A 20,551-nucleotide genomic window follows, 5' to 3' on the forward strand; every position below is an offset into this window, starting at 1 on the left:
GGCTTATGGCTCCAGAGGGGGATACTGTCCATAAAGATGGGAAGGCACAGCATCAGAAACTTGAGGGCAGCTTAGCAGTCAGAGAGCAGAGTGACCACACATCATCCACACATGAGGAGGAGAGACAGAGACACACAGATAGATATAGACTGAGAGAGAGGGAGAGGGAGAGGGAGAGGGAGAGGGAGAGGGAGAGGGAGAGGGGGAGGGAGAGGGAGAGGGGGAGGGAGAGGGAGAGGGGGAGGGGGAGGGGGAGAGGGAGAGGGAGAGAGAGAGAACAGTAAGTAGGTCCAGGCTACAAAATATCAAAGGTATACCACCCCAGTGATGTATTTCCTCCAGCAAGGCTCTACCTCCTAAACGTCCCATAAGTCCCCAACCAGTGGCATCACCTGGTGACCAAGTGTTCAAATACAAGTGGCTATGGAGAATATTTTATCTTTCGATCACAGCAGAAGTTGACCTTCTTCAAAATTCCAAGAGGATTATACATATGTCATCAGCCTAGGTTGCATACTGAGACTCTGTCCGATGAAGTCACAAAGCAAATACAACCCAAGAGGCCTAGCTGGAATAATGTAAGATTGCACATTAGGAGGGAGGGCGTAGAGGTGGATACCTGAGTCCAGCACACCAGGAGGTTGACAAGAGCATGGGTAAGTAGGTAAAGACTCAGTGAGGGGAAAAATAAAGGTGCTGAATCCCAAAGACAAAATAAAAACATATTACACAGATTCAGCAGCAGTAGGAGAGGGTGGTGGTGCTAAGCTTCTTTTCAGAAAACTTAGTGCAAGCAGTGAAATAGAATGTTTTAATGAATCAGCCCAATAAAACAGCATGGATTATTTCAAATAATGTTTATCATTATTGATTATTATTATTTATTATTGACGGTGAGGGTGGAAAAAGCTTAAGGCAGTGTTTCCTCAGGTTAGCAATGGGAAGGAGGAGACCCCACTCGGGTCTTTATCAGCTTCTTAAGTTACTTTTTGGAAAGACAATCTAGTGTAGATTCCCCTTGACATTTGTCTTTGGACAGGCGCTAAGATATTGTCTTAACAGTTTCCATACTAGGGTGTTTATTTCTGTTTTCTTCAGCTGCAGCAAAAATTATAAAAGGCGATTTGCGCACACATGATAGACTCTTATCTGTGCTGGCTTTGAGCCCGTCAGCAAACACCAAGTAATTGCCATTAGCTCCAGGAACCTTCACATTGTCCATTCCTATTTCCACCAGCATCTGAGGAGGTGGTCCAGGCACCTCTTTGGATTTTGGTTTAAAAATAACAGCACAGATATCTGATCTGCCTATAACTCAAACTCATCTATCTGAAAAAGCCCATGTTCTCAAGGTGGTGATACAGGCTTTGTCCAGCAGCCATTAGGTGGTGCTGCCTACCCAACGTTCTGTCCTCCGTGAGGCCACCTAGTGAATTCTGCCGCCTGCCTTTAGTGTGGGTTGCATGAGAACATCCTCTGATTCTGGTACAAAAGGTGGCAGTGGTTGAGAATTCTGTTACCTTTGTGAAACTTATCAAGTCTGCTTTCTTTCTTAAGAGCAGCCAAGAACTGCCAAAGAAAAGCCAGTGTCTGGGAACTGCTAAAGCAGCCACTGATGCTTGAACAGCACCTTCTACTTTACAAAGAATTCTCACAGGTCAGAGTTTCTGGGATATAGTAGGTAAGCCCCCAGAATTTTATTTTTGATTGAATAAATGACATACCGCATGCAGATAAAGTCAGCTGATTCTATTGTGGTGTTTGGTAATGTGGAAATTACATCAAGGCTTCTGAGGGGAGTTCTCTGTGAGACAGCCTACAATACATGTATTGCATTGCACTTACTCTGCCTACATGCCACCACAGGACATTTGTAGAATTTGCCTTGTTTGCAGAAAAATGAAAATGCATCCTTTTAAGTGGGACCATATTCTCTGTGTGTCTGTGTGTGCACACGTGAGTATGTTTATTGCTGGAAGCCAGAGGAGGCTATCGAGTGTCCCATTCTAGCACTCTGCTTCATTTACTCGAGATGGCTGAACCTGGAGGTGATCTTCAGTGTTCTTCCTATCACAGCGCAGAGTGCTGGCGTTATGGGTGCATATGGCCATCCCTGGCTTCTTAACGTGGGTGCTGTGGATTGGAACTCAGATTCTCATGCACAGTAAGCTGCCCCAGTGACTTCTGAAAATCCTCCTGTCTGACTCTCATCTCACAGAAGGGGCACTGAGAGCACAGACATGAGCTGTCATACCTGGCTTTATGTGGGTTCTGGGGTCTGAACTCAGGTATCCCATGCTTGTGTGACAAATAAGCCTTCTTACAAGATCCCCTCTTTTACTTTTTAGTGTAGAGAGCAGGCGTACTTACATGCTTGTTTCCTTTAATCAGTAAGATGGTGCTTCATTATGACATTTTCATAATTCATGGCATTCTGTCCTGCCATCGGTCATCCTTCTTCCCATTACCCTCTTTCCTATCCTTCCTCCCATTGATCTTTTTCTCACCGATAGGAGCCTGTCTGCTCTCATGACACATATACTTCATCCCCTTCTCTTTACATACATGTGAATGCATGTGCATACACCCACATGCACACATTCAAATATGGACTCTACATTGGAGAGAAAACATGCAACACCTAACTTCCTGGGTTATTTTTCATAACTTAATGACCTCCAGTTCAATCCATGGTTTCCATGGAAGGGTTATATTTTATTTTATTTTATTTTTCTAGATGAATAAAATTCCATTGCCTGACAGACCTGCAGGTGAGTTCCGTAACTTGGCTGCTGTGGAAGGTGCAGCAGTCGGTATGGATGTGCCCGTGTCTCCCTGATGCACTGACTTCAATCCCTTGGCTACACACCCGAGAGTGGAGAGCTGGGCCGTATGATAGTTCCCTTTCCAGCAGTTTTGAGAAACCTCTGGTTTCTGTTCCTTTCATCCGTATGTGGGGATCCACTGTCTTCCCTCTGAGTCTTGGCGACCATTCACTGTCCCTTGTTTTCTTGATGATGGCGTCTCGTTTCTGACTGGAATGAGATGCTTTTGCAAAGCAGTTTCATTTTTCCTTTTCCTGACTTTTTAGCCCCTTTTCAAGGGCAAAAAGATGTTAAAATAGGAATCACAATAAACACTTTACATGGCTCTTACATAGTTCATTTAAACTTACGACCCAGAGCTGCATTTTAGTCTCTTGGCCTTGACCTCTTGGTCAGGTGACCTTGCTGCTGAGTGTGATTCTTTGTCTTTTTTTTTTTTTTTCCTTTTTTTTTTTTTTTTTTTTTTCCGGAGCTGAGGACCGAACCCAGGGCCTTGCGCAAGTGTGACACTTTGATTAGTGTTTGTCACTGGCTCGTCTCATGTGTGACATCCATGCCACATTCATGATGGTACCCAGTTTGTTTCTGAAGTGGAAAGGGCTGTAAGAGGCTCACAGAGCAGTGCTGGCTTGGTTCTCTGCTTTCCTGGTTATTGACCCCGCAAGCCTGTGCTTGCTCCTTGGTTTGGATGGAGGTTTTAGGTGACTTGTCCGCACAGTTTCCTTCTGACATGGTTTTACAAACATTGCATAGGTCTAATGACTTTTTTTTTACAAATTATTCTTATTCATATCCGTGTGTCTATGTGAATATGCACAATTGCGTGTATTCCTGTGGAAGTCAGAAGAGGGCATTGGATGCCCTGGAGTTACAAGCAGTTGGGAGCCACCAGATGTAGGTATGGGGACCAAATTCAGGTCCTCTGCAAGAACAGTGGGCTCTATTAATCTCCGAGCCATTTCCCTAGCTTCCATATAAGCTATTTTAAAATAGTATTTAATAATATTACATAATAGTGCATGTGGGGTCACTAGTTTTAGAAACAGCTCTACTCTGCCTGTTGCCAAGCACGTGGTGCAAAGACCACGGCTAGGTCTGTGTGCTGGTGGGTGACCTTCTACTTGGGAGAGTTTGAAACCATCACACAGAAAGACAGTATTTTACAATGCATCTTGTATTTCCAGTTTTGTATTTCTTGTAAATTTCACCTTATCAGGGATTCAGGTAGTAAAGGTATTATATAAATCAATGCAATTTGCATCTTAGAAAGGTTCGAATGTACAGTATATCAAATTGTCTAACTCCTTCGAAGTTTTCCCTTTTGTTTCAGTTTGAATGTATGTATGTATGTATGCATGTATGTATGTATGTATGTATGTTTGTATGAACCAGAAATATCAACACGCAGCAGCCACAATAGTCAAAGAACTCTCTGTCTAATTTAATGTTGGAAATAGATACTGCTATGTCTCTCTCAGAATGGGAAGGTGGAAATGAAGCCTCTCATTGCTTCAGGTGGACTGGCAAGCGTTGGCGCCTGCCAGCCTGCAGTCAGTCCCAGGACCTGCAGTCACTCTGTTTTGATTGTTTCTAATGTTTTGCAGCTCAAGGCTACTGCTTGTTCTGACTAATGGTAGGGCCAAACTTGACCAGAAGTTCTCCGAATCTTCCGGGGACGGGATGGGGTTAGGGCTGGAGGCAGGGGCCAGGGGGCAGGGGTGTACACTCCGTGCTTGTGCACTGTTTGATATCAGCTGGGATTTCTCAGTGTGTTCATCTACCTCCTAAAATGTGGAGATGTCATTTGACTGTCAAGCCATCACGAGCTCTCCCGGCGGCTCTGCTCCCTTTCCTCTTCCGGGCATCACAACATCCCCACGAAGGTTTTTTTCAAGGGAAAACCTCTTAGAATTCAAATCACTAGCTCCGGCCTCCCACTAGTCTGCCTGTTTGGGATGCCATGTCCTTCGAGTGGTTTAGTGAAATCAAAGAGGACGATAGGACCTAAGACTTTGCTAACGCAGCGTGTGCTTTAGATCACTTCCTGAGTTCTTCTTGCAATTGATAGTGTTAGGAGAAGAGAATCTTTAGAGATGAAGAGTCAGACTCTAGACTGTTCGCAGAACTCTAAATGAGCAGCAGGAAGGTGCTCGGTGGAGGTGACCGGTTAGGGAAGCATTAGAAGCACAGACAGAGTCACGTCTGTGGAGTGCCTGGGTGGGAGTGGGAGGATCCTCATAGAAGCAGGGGGAGGGGGGGAGGGAGGGAAGGGGAGAACATGTGAAATGGAAATACATAAAATATCCAAGAAAAATAAAATTAAGAAAAAGGAAAAGAAACCATGATTACTCCTCATTGTCAGGTGCCTCAGGAAGCAGCGGGTGAAAGCAACTGGGAGGCTTGTTCTTGACTGTCCTCCTGACTGGGTATGAAATCAACAAGAGACACCTTTGGGACTGTAAGACATTCCAGGAAGGGTTACCTGAAGGGAGAAGAGCCCAGATATAAAGGGGTCTGAGGAAAAAGCAGTTTTTCATGCTGTTTGCCTGTGCTGATTGCGTCTCCTGATGTAGCTGGCACCATGCTGCTACGCCCTCAGAAGCCAGTCTCTCCAGCTACCTGACATGGTCTGAAGGCCATGGATTCTCTAAGAATTCCCTAGGCTTTTGGGATGGCTGAGGACCCCCAGCCTCACGGCTGAGCAGTTCCAGGTTCAGACAGCCACTGTTGGGTGACCCTTGTCATGCCAGATGTCAAACTCTGGATCCTTGTGTCACTCGGCACTTGGTAAAGCTAAAACCATTTGGCCAGGTCATTTTCTGGTGACCTCGGGGTGGACACCCTGTCCGGCAGACACTGGCCCCTCTGTACCATCAACTTTGTACCACAGTCTCCCAGCCCTCTTTCAGCAGGAGGACCATGCCATAAGAGTCATTTTCTTCACAAGCGTCTGTTGATGTGCAGACTACCACAAGGGATGAGTACACATGTAACTGTGTAACACTGTGATGGACGCTTTTAAGCAGAAAGCTCGCCCCATGCATAGCGTTGTGGAGCTTAAAAGCCATCTAGACGGGGTATCTTACTTCTTTCTTCACAAGTCTTTCCTTTTATTCTTGGAAAAATCACCAGAGAGGTTTTTCATCAGCCTTCACCGTTCAAACGAGGGGCCCAGAAAGTTGCTATGTTACATCTTAAAGAAGGGCTTGCGCCAACATTAAACTGGAGCTGCTCTGCAGGGCGGCAGAGACGGAAAGGACGACCATGCCCAGGAAGCTTGCATTTTGCTACATTCATTTGGTACAAAGAAGCTTCTCAGATTCCTTCCTGAAAGGATGTTGGGTGCTGTTCGTCAGAGGCATAGCCTACAGGCAAATCCCTAGCTCCTCACGCCTGCACTGCCTTCTATCCTGCAAGTCGTTTGTCCTCACTCTGCTGGGCTTACCACAAAAGATTGCTACTTCTCCAAATCATATTTAGGATGCGATACAATGTGCTCCTCCTCTCCAGTAACACTACATTCCATCGATGCTTTTCACCCCCCTCTCTATTCAGTTTCCATAGCAACATTGGCTCTGATACCTCCTCTGGTACTGTTACTGTCACTATCATGGAGGTCATTTCTTTTGGTTACTATTGTCTCTTGTTGTTATCAACATCATTTTGACTGTCAGTTCGTTACATCCTGGTCCTAAACATCTGGCCTTTGGGGAACGTCTTTTCAAAATGATTGAAGAGAAAAAAGAAAGAGAGAGAAAAAAGAACATAATTACCAACAGATTATCAGTAATTACTCTACATCAGGTTCATTTTTTCCCCTTAAAATTTATTTTCACCAAATCACTGTAATCCTTCCAGAATAAGTTTGTGTGATAGCAAGGTATCCACTGTCATCTCTGTTATTTTTTTTAAAGGAGCACCCCCTCCCCAGCTTCTGTCGTGGTGAGGAAAGGGGACTTACCTAGCTAAAGTTTCTTGTTATCATTAAGGAAAAGTTCTCTAGCTGTTTAGGATTGAGTTCAGTAGAATACTGTATCCAACAGCCTTCAGCATACCTGCTGCTACACTTCCGAGGCTCCCTGAGGCTGAGAGATGATAGGTCTCTTTTGGGGTTACATGGGAGCTGGGCACGCAGTATGCCATGTGGTTTTAGATGTACTTATATCTAGCTCTCTGGTTACCTGAACCCAGAAACCTTGGCTTAGTTTCCATAGCTTCTCTCAACTATGCTCTTTGGTACTTTGAGGATTTGGTGGGAGCCATGGAGGGTTTCATGACAGGGAACAGCCTCCCCAAACATCTGTTCACCAGATCATGGCTACTGCTACAATGGGAGTTCAGGAAGGCCTCATTTTCCAATTTTTATATACTCAGAGAATGGAATAATAATGTAATTATTTAAAAAAGACTTTCATTGATTTCTTGTGAGTTTCATATCATCCACCCTAGTCCTGCCATCTCCCCACCCCCTCATATCCTCCCTTCACCCTTGCAACCCTCCCTCAAAAAAAATACACAAACAACAACAAAACAAAGCCTAGAAAACAACTCACAGTGGGTCCCACAGTGTGACCCTCTGTCCACACAGCTTCACTTGCAAATAAATGTTCCTTGCAACAGGCCATTGGTCTAGTTTGAGATCTCTGACTTCTGTGACACCATCAATATTGGCTCCTCATAGGGGGGACTCCTGGTTATCCTGTTGTTGCCCTGTGTCATGGAGATCCTGCAGTGTTGGATCTGCAGGATTGGCTGTTTTCATTGTCCCAACCATTCACAGATGATTCAGATTTTGGGGCTGGGTCTTAGATCAGACCTGGGTTGTAGCTCAGCTGGTCAGCCTTATGTCACCAGCAGGAGGCAGGGTCAGCTCTCCTGCTCTCAGGGTGGGAGGGTGGGGGGTTAAGTGGGATGGGGGAATGGGGGATGGGGGATGGAGGGATAGGGGTTTGGGGCTCACCCTCACCTATGTCTCTATCTCTAGAGCCTGCTCCTCTTGGCTGCCTAGTCAAGGTGCAGGACATTCTCCCAAGTATTGCATCCTGTGAAGGGCTGGGCCATCTTCCTTGCTCTCACATGGGGCTGGCTCACAGGCACTCCCTCCATCAGGTTCAGCTCTACTGTGGTCCCATGCAAGGTTTAGGGCCTGTTGTGAGGAGTGAGGGGGAGGAGGGCATGTCCTCCACTCCCTGCACAGGACACCTCATGCCAGAGGAGTGTGTTAATATTTCCACTAGGCTCCGCCCAACAATTGCTGGGTAACAGACAGGTACCAACCTGTTTTTCTGTAAAAGGACCGTTTAGCTTCTCTCTCTTCTCTCCCTCCCTCCCACTCCCTCTCCCCACTTGCTCTGGCCAAGCCTCTTTCCCTTCTTTCTTTCTCTTTTCTGTCTCTTTTCTTTCTCTGCCTCTACTCCCTTCCCCGCGGCCACTTCCCATGTCCCAGATAAACTTCATTTGTGTGTGTGGGGGGGTGCCTCGGCATGGGACTGCTAAGGCACCCTCCTGCCTCTGCATTACAAAACAGATCAGAGTGGCAGGACCAGCTCTTCCTCATTCATATCCTTGGGGTCAGCTCACCCTCCCACCCCCTCACCTCCTCCACCAGGGCCAGCTCTTCTGACTACTTCAGGTGGTGAGGGGCAAGGTGGAGGGAAGGGAAAGGCACCCATGCCACCTCACTGCCGAGGCAGTTCACCTGCACCCCTTCCACCAGGGCAAGCTCTACTGTGCTGCCCAGGTGAGGTGCAGGGATAGCTCTCCAGATCCTATGGAAAGCTATTCTGACTGATGGAGGTGGGCAGGGAGAGGGAGGGGCATAACTTCTGTACCCGTGCCAGCCCATGGCAGATGAGTGGGCGGGGTCAGCTCTCCCACACTCATGGCCACAACCAGCTCACCTGCACCCTTGCCACCAGCGCCAACTAGGCACAGCCCCTGGACTCCCAATCAGGGATGCTCCAACCAGGGATATCTCCATGTTCTTTAGTGGTGATAGGAGCCACCGATATTCACCAATACCTACCGCTGCATAGTAATGTACTCAGCTGAAGCTCTGGCTGGGATTTCATCACAGCCTCAGGTGGTGGGACTGGCCACTCACATAGGCTACACCTCTCGGCTCTCCAGTGTCCTCTTCCACCCCTCTTCATAATGCTCGAGCTGCTCCACTTCTGTCTCTGTTCCATCGGTCTACCACATACTTGGTGCTCATGGCGGCGGCTCCCACTGCAGGCTAGCCACGCAGCGGACAGGCAGCGGGGCGTCCATCTGCACTGCATGGTATGGTTTCAAAGTGTCTACGACCCTGTGTGCTGTGTGGTGAGTAGATCTGTGGGTAGCATGGTGATCCACGGGTCTCTGTCTTCTTCCTCCCTCACTGTGCTGCCTGGATTCGATTTAATTTTGGTGAGTCCCAGGCATAAAACAGCTTCGCCAGGCACCAAGCCAGGCTAGGATGAACAAAGGGCTGCCGTCTGCTTTGCTCTGACTGATAGAAGAACACCACGGCCAGCAAGTCGTCTCTGCTCATTGCCAGGAGGTCAATGCAATTAATTTTTAAGTAATAAACTTACAGGATTATATTTTATTGATCAGCATACCCTGTAGGAGAGGCACCCTACTGGCAGCCTTGGTAGTCTCTGTGCTCTGGATGTTAGGACGTTTTTGTACTGTTTATAACCTCTCTCCTCTCTGCGATGCTGTCCCTACAGAGATCCAGCTGGATGGGTCTCTATATTTGGAAAAGAATCAGGTCATGGGGTCTGATGAAGTGGAAACTTAACAGGTTCTTTGGAAAGTCAGTTGTGTTGGTTGGTGTTTTGCTGAGGCAAACATGTGAAGGAGTTTTCCTGAAGTGGCCACAAGTGAAAGGATGTTTTGCTAAAGCAGACACGTGAAAGGACACGGGATGGAGGATTCTTCGCTAATGATACACACATGTATTGGTCCGCCTTACATTCTGTAGTTGAGCTGCTTTTGTTGAGACTCCATAGAGAGAAATGCCCCCCCCCCAAAAAAAATTTCTGATGGTGTGCTGGTGGCTTCTTGTCCCTTCCGTGGACTCAGGCTGATTGGCAAAATGGTGTTAGTGGATAAAGACTCACGCTGAGGCAAGACCTGTGGAAGACACGTGATGCTTGGAGGGAGTATAAATTGGACTCAACGGACTATGGGAGAGCTAGGCTTGTTTGCATAGCTAAATGCTTCTTGGTCTCCTGTCTTTGCTGATCTTCACTTCATTAAGAGAGGCACAGCTGAGAACTTCTCCTGGTGTTCCCGCTGGTCCTAATCCTTCCTGCTGAGGCCTGGCTATTCCTGCTAGGTTGTGCACCTCTGTTGCTATCCCAGCGCTACTGCCCTGGGTGGCTGGTGTCTGTGAAGTGTTTGCGAGGGGACCGAGTTGCTGCTGCTGATCTGTGAACTGAGCTAATTTTCCGACAACGCAGACAGGATTTTCTCCGAAGAACTCTCTCTAAACAGGTTCACTTCCTCTGTATCCTTTCTTTTCCACCTACCTCTGGTGGGTGGTGCTTTACAAGGGAGGTTAAAATGTTCAAGAACCACCATATAAGTAGGCTTTGAAAAAAATTAAAGCTTCCGGCTGAGGATGATTTAGCTCAATGGTTCTCATTAGACGACATCAGGACTTGTGGGTAAACCAAAAGCAAACACCATTCCTGGCTTTGATGGAATGTTGACCCTGGTCATTCACTGATGAAGGTTTTTTACTGCAGCATGGAAGCCTGAAGGTGGGCTGCGTAAGTGGACCACCCGTGTCTGGTGATAGCTATTGCTTCCCGGATAGGATCATGGGCAATGCTTTATATTTTAGTCTGTAAATCAGATAACAGTCAGCCTTGCTACAGTGTCATGAGAATTAAACTACTGATACATACGAAGCAGAGTTCCTAATGCATAATAAGCATTCAGTGTATAGTAGCTATCTCTTCGCAAAGATCCATAGGCTAATTTATTTCTGGAATTTAGTGTAAAATTAAAATATTAACTTTTGAAAAGTTGTTACACTTAGGTCTGAGTACCCAGCAGTCACTTGACAGGATGAAAGGATGACCACTTCGGAGAGAGGCTTTTCTGGCAAGCATTTAGCACAGTACCAATCTATGGGTAAAATAATGTTCTTTGACATCAAAGGAGATTAAATACAGCATTATAATTTGATATCAGAGATGTTAGTTTTAAATGTAGAAGTATCCCATCTCTGACTGAACACAGGCAACCACTATTCTGTTCCTATAATTTAGTATTTCTTACATTTGTTGTATGAATCTGGGATCTTTTCAAACACCCAAATCCATCTCAAATCCACCTCTCTAACAATAGGTTAGGAAGAAAAAAATGATATTTACTTCAGCAAGTGATATTTACTTTTATGTAAATAAAACTTTTTATGTAATCTGAAATTGTCTTTTATAACCTTTCATCACAGCTGTTTGACTGATGGAATTCAGTATTATTGTGGGAGTGACTCAGCAAAGAGATTTTAATATTGTTTATTGTAATAACTTGCAACCAGAAATTGCAAAATTATTGTAGGAAGAATCTGAGAAATCTAATCTATTTTGTATCATTCATATCGTAGAATTTTAGAATAGGGTATAACTTACTTTTCCACTGTTTGGCTTGAACAATAGAGATCTAACCAGCTTAATTTCATGTTAGTCTAGTTTCAATTTTTCTTCAGAAATGAGAGAGAGGGTTTGTGTCTTTACAGAGTTTATGAGGTTCAGATATTCCCCCTCATCTGGATTTTTATTTGATTCCTAATCTAGGATAATAACAGAAACTAGTTCAAATAGAAGAATACAAATCTCACGTCAAACATTTTTGGAAGAGTTTTTGAGTCTTTCAGTCATAATTTATTTGTTTGTATTTGTGCTCTTTCTGTTTAAAATTGCATCTGCAATTGGTACTTGTTTTGGTAAGAAGAGAAAGAATTGATCATTTTACAAGTGAAGGAATAAAGCTTTAAATGAAGGTGCTCATTGTATGTCTAGTGAGACTGAATAAATGAGAAAGGAATAAGACATATTGTTGTGCAATTTCAATGCACTAGAGAGAAAGAACTGGAAAGACCTACAGGGCAGGATGGGGTAGAGAAGGAAGATGAACTGTGGTAGATTTCTGTTAGCTACAAACCAGAAACCTCTAAAGTTTCCACAATCAGCAAAGGTAAGATTGCCAAAAATGAGATAAATCGAAACTAAGAAGGGGAGAGGGATGGAGGGATAAAGTGCAGAGGTCCCAAGGTGATGGAGAAGGCCAGCCTGAGGGTCAGAACCAGCAAGGTACAAGGTACACGCATCTCTGTACTCATATTGGTGCAGAGAGACTCACTGAGTGGCTTCTTTAGATCTAAGAAGTCGTAAGGACCCCATGTCTGAGCACATCAGGAAGAAATTGAGAGACTTGTTGAAGAAGCTGGTGGTTAACTAACCAAGATAGCAAGCAAAACCTCCCACAAGGGAACCAAAGACATCAATGTTAAATACAGTTCAGAATGCAAGAAGGGACAGTGTGTCTTCCTACTAGCGTCAGGTGAGCAGGCAAATGTCTGAACCCAAGCACTAGCAAAGTCAGCAGTGGCAGCACGAATCTGTTTTCCAGATATGTGGACTTTCTAAAATATTTATTAGAATAGGTAGAACTGGTTGTCTTTAGGGGAAGAGGAGAAATGGGTGGAGATCTTATCTTATGATCTTTGGTAGCCCAAAGTTAGTAGAACTATTACAATAAGCTTGTTGTTTAATACATTTTCTCCTTGTGGTTGAGGGTCAATCACGGCCCTCTGTAAGATGAGCATGTGCTAAGCAGAGCGGTCCTCCAGTTGAAGCACCTATGGTTTTCAAAGGCAGGGTTGAGTCGAACTTGCCTTTAACAGAGAATTTCTGGCAAAAGAAATTAGAGAATGTAAAGATGGGGTCTTGGTGGAGGAGAGAAAAGAGATACAGAGAAAACACCAAGTTCAAAGTGAATTCGGGTGCTGGAGAGATGCTGCAACCTTTAAGAGCTCTTTCTGCTCTAACAGAAGACCCAGGCCCAGTTCGAGCACTCTTGTCTGGCAGCCCACCACCATTAGGAATTCCAGTACCAGGGGATCAGAGGCCCTCGTGCGGCTTCCACAGACACCCAAATGCATGTGCTATACGTGCAAGCAAGAAGGCACACCTCAGATACATAAATGAAAATAAAATTAAATGAAACTGTGATGTGTGGGGAACAGCTTTGGGATCTGAAGGCTGGTGGTGAACCATCTCTAATTCTTCCTAAGACGGAGGGAAGCCAACAAAGGGCACTTTGACCTTCAGGTAAAACAAAACTCAAGAGCAGCTAAAACCATAGGGGATTTTACCATGTCTTGTCACAGGGTGAGACATTTGGGGGTGGGGTGCACAGTCAGCATGGAAAATCAGGTTCATTTTGTCTTTCTGTCCTGCTTGTCTCGGATGCCAGAGGTAAATCTGAATAGACTCCCCATGCAGCAACAGCACCCACAGGGTAGACCTATATACGTTGGTTATGGATTATGAGTACGCTGATAGTACTCATCAAAGGAAAGGCTACTTTGGCTTAGCTGGGCACTACTGCTGTCTCACACTGGGCTCGCTCACTCAGAATCAGTTAGTCAAGTGAACTCTCTTGTGGCGTGTAGTAGAATTTTGGGGGGGTTTGTTATGTCCCCGTTGCTCTCAAATATGTGAAGGCATTTCTACGCCCTCTTTTGCACATTCTGGCTCCTGGATAACGGACAGGAGACCTGGTGTTTTTATCGACAAGCTGTAAGCCTGAGCTGAACAGGTTCAGAGCTGTTCTAACACTCCGGGCTACTTCCCTCCCAGCCACGGGCCTGTGTTACTTGGAGTTTGAATCTTGCCCTGGCTTGCTGTGCTCCACGTGTGTCCTCATGGAGAAGCTCTTGGTGACCTGCTCCTCACGACTACTCTTGGATCTTCTGCTTCATGGCAACCTCTCTTTCTTTTTCTCCAAGACTCTCACCTGCCTTGTGATGAACATTTTCCCCTGACTCTTCTCTCTTGGAATCTTCCCTGGGATCAGAAGTCCAATCTTTCTATTTCCTCTGACCAGGCTGACTGTTCAGCCTTTTATTAACCAATCAGAGATAATTGGGGAACATTTCCTTATACCACATTGATGCAGGAGATTCTTCAATATTCATGACAATGCCTGTGTCTGTAACTAGATCTCAGGGCATGGAAATCAGAATCCGAATACACAGAGAACAAGACCCTCCAACAGCGGGGCTAGATGTCTCAGTGACTGGCTGCTATGATCACATGACCTCTTCTAGACTGACAAAATGGGGCTTCTTCAAATGGCAATTTCACCGTTGTTTTCCAGGGGGGGTCACAGCTGAGACTGGAAGCCATTGTACGGCCTAGCTTCTTGCCCCACAGTAGTTATATGGCTTTGTCATATCATTCAAAGAAAGTCAGGGTAGTTTGAGGACATAGGGATGGATAACAACCCATAATGAGAAAAACAGCCAAGCAATGTTTTAAAGGGGAATGCAAACAGGAGTGTTAATTATTATTATGGTCGTTTTGTAATAAACCTGTCAGACCCTCCTCCCTTTAAATGGAATATCTTCTCAAATAACAGTTAACAAATGATTCTCATGTCTTTTCTAAGCCAACTATTGAGGAGATCAATGAAATTATAGTTTTTGTTGTAACCATAATTCTTTATCTGTGGACTCAAAGAAGCACAGATTAAACACATTTTTAAAAACTACCTCTGTATTGAGCATGCAAAGGCTCTCTCTGCCATTATTCTCATAAATTGAGTAAGAGATACTCAAAGAACATTTCATTGTATGAGGTCACATTAGTAAATTTAGAGATAATTTACAGTATGTGGAGGGGTGCATATATGTTACTTGCAGCTACTATGTTGCTTTGTGTAGGAGACATGAATATTTATCCTCGGCTTCAAGACCCAAAAGTCCTGAAACCACCCAAGAGGAAATGGAAGGAGTAGTGTAATCTGATTGGATAAGCCTGATTAAGATTGGCTCCTCGTGATGAAGGCCCATCCGTTCCAAGCCAAAATTGTTCAATTTGCAAAGAGGCATGCATATAGAAGTTGGACAGAAAAATAAGCCACATCTGCAGACTTTACTGAAAAATATTTTTAACCTGGCTGCTTTAATACAGAGTCTTGATTATTGTATCCAGGCTGATCATCTTTCTGCCCCAACCTCCAGGGTACTGTGTTACAGATGTGAGACATTGCATCTGGATTGTATTTTTACTTTTAGAAGAGTCTGGCTGCAGTGTGGAGAAGGATTGGAGGGAAACAAGACTGACGAAGGTCAACCAATGAAGGTCAACCAGTTGTTGAACCCTTGACCTCAGCACCGTTGACATACTGAACCAAATCTTTATTAGTGAGCAGTGGGACACTGTTTCATCCACTGTAGGATGTTTAGAAGCATCCATGATATCTACCCACTAGATTCAAGGATCTCATTCCTGGTTGTGATGACCTCAAAAGAATCTAGATTGCTGGTTATTTCCTGGAGGGCAAAGTCACTCTTATTTAAGAACACAACCTCCCCAAGCATGGTGTGTGTACAATTCTCTATTTGCTGGCTTGAGCTAAGCAGAGAAAGTAGGAGTGGAAGCAATAGGCATTTAAAAGACCTTTTATTTGGCAGACTACTGAATAGATAAGAGTTGGAGACTTCATATACAACGCCAAGTTTGTTTGAAAAATCAGAAATTTTGTTCAGTGTGGTCCACAGCCTTCTTGACTTCTCACATTACTTGTCTGTGCAAATTTAAGCCTAAGGCCCCTGTTTTGGTTGCACCTTCTGTCCCATAATATTCCCTATGTCTCTCTCTAGTAAAGACACTTAACTCAGACCTCTTAGATATCTTTAAATTGGTCATCTTTCCTCCCATCCCTCATGGAAAGAAATAGAAAACACAAACACACAAAATGTATTAGATTATCTCAAATCCTATACTCGTCTTGGGCTTTGTTGTTAGTTTTCTGTATACCTTTGGATGTTCTGATTAGGACTAACTTATGCAGGGCATGGGGGGCAATAAGTCAGGTGGTAAAGCACTTGCCACACAAGTTTGGGGAACCTAAGTTTAATGCTCAGAAGCCAGGTAAAAATCTTTCTGAGTGGTTGCATGCACTCATGAGGCCAGCATAGGGAAGATGGGGCAACAGACCCCCAGGTCTCACTGACCAGCCACTGTACCAGAACTTGCAAGTTTTAGGCCAGTGACAATGGCTGCATAGCAATAATTGAGTTTTATTTCTGGCATACAGACACAGAATCGCAGACACACATGGATGCATGCATGCACGCATGCACGCACGCACTTCTAATCTAGAAAGATAGATCATCCTATTTCAGTGGGGTAAACTCTGCCCCTGTTCATTAGGAGAAACTATTTTCCAAGTATCAGTGCAATGAAAGAAAGAGGTGTATTTCACGCTCTGCTTTGTGTGTGGTAAGCTCATCATTCTGCAGCTGGTTACAATTTCTTTGGAGTAATCAAGAGTTCAGGCAACTAGAAAGTCTTCCATATAAAACAATTCAATAGACCAATGAGTTAGGCATTCATGTTTCTCTGTGCTTTAAGAAAAAAAGTTCATGTTAATGTATCTGACATATGTGTTTTAAAATGAGCTTTACATGTACTGTTGGTAAGTAGCAGACAAAGTTCTAAGATTGCTTGAATAATAGAAAATATGACATGCCTCCAAGACAATGAAATGGGCTATAATAATAACACAAGGAGACATGTAAGATGAGGGTAAGGGTGAGAATTACAATAGCATCTGACAATTACTTTCAATTTGAACTGAGGTGAAGAAAATCAGAATTACAATACTCTTGTGATTAAACTTTGATGAGATGAAACTGTCATCATTGTTTGATGAGGATTTATTAGAGTTCAAAGAATATGAATGATTTAACCACAATGCACCATCACCACAGGGCTGAATAATCTTCATCAGTGTTTCTTGACTCTTCCTTCTTGCAGGCCTCATGGAGAACTGGTGAAATCTCAGCCCTCCCCTCCCTCGGTTTGACTCTTCCCATGTCACCAGCTGTCTGGGAACATGGGGCTATAGATGGAGTCCTCGGTGATAAGTCTTGACATTAAATTCTTGGAGTAGCTTTCCAAGAAGCTTAGGCTGATATTTGGGCTTGTACTTTAGTTTCATTATTAGCTTACAAATATTTTATTTCCACTGATGTCAGTAAATGTTTGTCAGTGTGCATGAGTGCTGTGCTCTGTGAGGCCAGAAGAGAGCGTCAAACTCCCTGGAGCTGGAGTTACAGATAGTTGTGAGTCACAATGATGCTGGGAACTGTGCTGTTCTGTAAAATGGTACTGCTCCTAACCATAGAGTTATGTCCCCAGACCCTTATATATATTTTTTTTACATATACACACGTGCACGCATGCACACGAGTGCGCACACAAATATATATATACACACACACACTTTTTAGAGTTTCCTAAGAGAAATGAGCAAGTCTTGCTTTTACCCAACATTCCTTGTTGAATATCAGGATGTAGAAAGAAATCCTCTTCTCATCCTACCAGAAGCTCTTCCCTTTTAACACGAGGTTTTGACAATTAAAGTTAGGCCTCGGGGTTGGGGATTTAGCTCAGTGGTAGAGCGCTTGCCTAGGAAGTGCAAGGCCCTGGGTTCGGTCCCCAGCTCCGAAAAAAAGAACCAAAAAAAAAAAAAAAAAAAAACCAACCAAACAAAAACAAAACAAAACAAAAAAAAAGGCCTCCAGTCTGCCTCAACTGTCACATAGCCTGGCTCTCTCTGAGGCATTAATTGCAGCCCAGAGTAACAAAACTTATGATATCGACTTAGTATGGAACCATTTTGAAGGGGGGGGGGGCTCATGTAGTCAGTGTGTCTGCCTGCATTGTCCAAAGGACAGGTTGAGTGCCACTCCTCAGGCATCTTCTACTTTTTGTTTGAGACAGGGTCTTTCATCGATTTGGAATTTCCAGTAAACAAGGCTAATTGGCCAGTGAGCTTCCGGGGGGCTCATCTTCTTCTATTGCTAGTGTTAGAAGCATATGCTGTTATAACTGGCTAATTTTTTATGTGGGGTGTGGGGGGATTTAACTTTTGCTTGCAAGGCAAACACTTGACTGGCTGGACTGTTTCTCCTAATTCCCTCTTAAAACAAAATTCTGGACAAGGTTTCCCTAGGTAGCCCAGACTGATCTAGAATTTACCATCCTCTCAGGTCAGCCTGCCAGTTACAAGAATTATAGCGTGCATCGATCGCCATGCCGGGGTGGTTGCAGAAGGACTTTTCTCTCTGTAGAGACAATGGCGATTTTAGTAGTGCTTGTGTGAGGGCTGTAGAAGAACTTGAAACCTCACTTCTTGCCTTTATTGATGAGAGTTTAATGCTATCCTTCCTTTTCCTTCCAATCTCCCGAAATCATTCTCCACGGTCATTGACAGTGTCTACGCAAAGACCCATTTACTTGTTGCGGGTTTGTGTTTTGTCTTATGTAGGTCAGCATTTACCTACCATATTGTAGTTTGAAAGCAAGACAGCTTTCAGTCTTATGCACAAACCGGTTTCCTTTTGCTGAATGAGAGGATATTGGCTGTAGGAATTATGCAATTAGTCTCATAAGACTTTGCCACTGTGGCTGTGTTACAATTTGACTTATTCAGAAGTATCCCTAACTGTGGTGGTTTCAATTGGTATAGTTCCCACAAACTCATGTGTTTGAATAATTGGCCCATGGAGGGGTGGCCTTGTTGGAGTGTGCGTGGCCTGGTTGGAGGAAGTGTGTCACCGAGGGGTTGGGGTGGGTGGGCTTTGAGGTTTTCTATGCTCAAGCTTTGCCCATTGTGATACACACTCTTTTCTTGCTGAACTCTCAGCTCCATTTCCAATGCTATGTCTGCCTGGACACTGCCATGTTCCCACCATTATGATAATGGACTGAACCTCTGAACCTGTAAGCCAGCCCTGATTAAAAGTCATCCTTATAAGAGTTACCTTGGTCATGATGCCTCTTCTCAGCAATAAAACTCTGACTAAGATGCTAACATTTTCCAAAATGTTGCTTATTTCCAAACACTATTTTCAAATACCTTTCTTAATACTTTATTTATAGATATTTAATAAATAAATTCACCATTTTTTATGGGTGTTTGCACAAAGAGCTGCTAATTTTGAGTAAACATATAGTTGACGCACCGTGGAAGAAGTTTTTACTTTACTCTTTCTCAGCAAAGAAAGTTCCCCTGGCCACTCAAAGTCCCCTTTAAAAACACTTTGTAAGTTTAGGTAGTTTATCTTTGTGGAATTTGCACTTGAGGCTTTAATCTTCCAGCAGCGGACATTGAAGTGATAATGAGAGATTAGGCCGGGAACAACTAAAATGTCCAGTTTACTGTAATCTCAGTAGATATGAAAAATCAAAGGCTTGTAAAGAGAGATAGTGAAAGTTGGAGCTAGTGGAACCTGGAATGGAAGTGACTTAGCTAAGAGTCCCCAGAGAGGAGTGGCTGGGAGCAGAGAGGTGTGGACAGCTGCCTAGGTTAAAATCTCACTTTTGTCCCCTACCAGTCCTATGAACATGCTGATTGCATTTTTAGACTTTAGTTCCTTTTATATCTGCATAACGGAAACAGCTGCCTTGTATGGTTTCTAGAAGGGATGAGAAACCGTATACTGGTTGAGTATTCAATTGTCTTTATTGAACTATTGAAGCTGTTAACAGTAGCTTCTGTTAATCTTCACCTCCAGCTTTTTCAGTATCAACCAGGCAGGCTCTATTTTAAATAGTGATGCTGTTAATATTCCCTCAAGGAAAAAGAACCTCAGTTTTCTAAATTATCAAAAGTATAAGTAAATCCTCTGTAGCTGGCCATCTTATTCCCTTTTGTAAATTATTTTCTAAGGTCTATAATTTTCCTGGTTCGATGTATTTAATTTATTGCTTCATGGTGGCATGGCAAAATGAAGATTCCCCTTGCATGCATAATATGCATATACATGTATACATGCATAAAACATGTATGCATGTGTATACATGTGCACGCTCTTGAGCATGTATGTCAGCATGGCTGCTGAGAAATTGGGTGGGTAATACTGTGATAGATCTGTATTAGATGCAGGAGAATCATACAGATGGCTAGCATTGAAAAACGGGTTCTAGAGTTTGCTTTTCTACTATGTGCAAAGTGAGGTGATTTGCTTATTTTGCTAAACACTTGTTTTCTTCATCTTTGGAGATGAAAATAATACTCACCTTGTAGTGGTCCTTGAGGTAAAATGACTGAAAATAACATAAATTCTATAGCCACATATATATGTTCTTACAGTTGCTAGTTCTTCTAATTCATGGTTTTCTCTTTCTGCCTTACCCCTAGGTAATACTTTCAAGACGTCGTCCTCTTCTGTGAAAAGTGGTCCTTCCAATGGGAAGAAGGAAAGCAGGCTACACTGTCTATAGTTCGTGGGCACTGGTCCTTTGTTATCTCCATGATACATAAAAATATTATTAGTGTGAACGCCATGGTTTCTCAGAGATTTCAGAACCCAACTCAGGGTTTTAAGTCGTCAGTGTCTTCTTAAAACTCAGACAAGCAATCAGTGGGAAACCCCCAAAATGGTAAGAATTAGTTCAGGTGACTCTGCTTTGGCTGCTGTCTGAACTGAG

At 43.9% G+C, this 20,551-nt stretch overlaps 1 long non-coding RNA gene across 2 annotated transcripts; it reads left to right on the forward strand.

Annotated features, from left to right (window-relative positions):
* The first annotated feature begins 257 nt into the window (after window positions 1-257).
* LOC108348750 (uncharacterized) lies at window positions 258-20,402 on the forward strand. 2 transcript variants are annotated; one of them, XR_015642790.1, is made up of 3 exons: window positions 258-656; window positions 1,563-1,681; window positions 20,262-20,402. It is a non-coding gene; the product is annotated as an uncharacterized LOC108348750 (long non-coding RNA). The 2 variants fall into 2 exon arrangements; XR_015642789.1 differs by having other exon boundaries at window positions 554-656; window positions 1,558-1,681.
* Window positions 20,403-20,551: the final 149 nt, after the last annotated feature.

Source organism: Rattus norvegicus, chromosome 18 (assembly GCF_021556685.1).
Source record: "Rattus norvegicus strain SHRSP/BbbUtx chromosome 18, alternate assembly SHRSP_T2T, whole genome shotgun sequence".
NCBI lineage: Eukaryota > Metazoa > Chordata > Mammalia > Rodentia > Muridae > Rattus > Rattus norvegicus.